Genomic DNA, 1,254 nt, shown 5'->3' with positions numbered 1-1,254 from the left:
GTGACCAGGTATCTCTTGAGTCTAGACTGTGGGGCTTCGGTCTTACAGTAATAGTATTACTTCTAAATGCTGATACAAAGTAAAACCTACAATTGTTTACTTAGCTTTACTATGAATAGCCTTTCCTCCCCTCAGACCTCTTCTGCTCCGTACTCACACAACCTCCCTGCCTCCCCATACTCACACAACCTCCCCGCCTCCCCGCCTCCCCATACTCACACAACCTCCCTGCCTCCCCATACTCACACAACCTCCCTGCCTCTCCATACTCACACAACATCCCTGCCTCCCCATACTCACACAACCTCCCTGCCTCCCCATACTCACACAACCTCCCCGCCTCCCCATACTCACACAACCTCCCCGCCTCCCCATACTCACACAACCTCCCCGCCTCCCCATACTCACACTACCTCCCTGCCTCCCCATACTCACACAACCTCCCTGCCTCCCCATACTCACACAACCTACCCGCCTCCCCATACTCACACAACCTTTATGAGGAATGAGAAAACACCTAACACAATGGATGAACTTCAATGGAATCACCTAGTAACACATTAGAACCAGTAACAAACATTTAGTATTTTCAGGGGGACAAAATGTATTATGAACAGCATAGTCCTGTGAGCAGAAAGTGTTCCTTTCCTCATCCTCTCGTTCTTCCTCCTCTCTGCTGCCATGCCCCATTGTGCCCCACAGCAGCAGCAGCAGCAGTCTCCACGTTAATCACTATTGACACACAGCACCCTCCCCTCTGTGTGGCTTCTTCTCTGCCCGCTCTGGGGACCAGTGACTGGTGTCGCACCTCTTCTCTATCAGAACCTTGGAAGAAATGTGATCCATCAGGAGCAGATGGAACAGTATTGTTCCAGTCTCATTGGTCCTCCCTGTCTGTCTCCCATCCCTGGTTGGGCCACATGTGGCTGTTAGCCTGCCTAGCCCCACCAAGCTCCATACACAAGTTGCCCCAAAGTGCATTGCGAGGGTCAGGTTACATCCCTATACCACAAATCTAAGTTGAACCATAATGAGGTGGAGAATGGCGAGTTTGCACCAGCTGCTTGTGTGGGTAAAGTCTCCCTCTAGAGCTTCCAGTAGAGAGCCTATGTCCTAGACTGGGAGGAGAGTCCTCGCGATTAAGGTTTGTTGGAGTGTTTCTCTCTATGCCTGTTTCCTCGCTGCATTATCTCTTTGAGCCAAATCTCTGCTGACTACTCAACGAATGACAGGCGACTGCTAGGCTTCCCGCTT

Source organism: Salmo salar, chromosome 23 (genome assembly GCF_965601325.2).
Source record: "Salmo salar chromosome 23, fSalSal1, whole genome shotgun sequence".
In the NCBI taxonomy this organism is placed as follows: domain Eukaryota; kingdom Metazoa; phylum Chordata; class Actinopteri; order Salmoniformes; family Salmonidae; genus Salmo; species Salmo salar.
The sequence above is the reverse complement of the archived record's forward strand: the minus strand, read 5'-3'. Positions refer to the sequence as shown.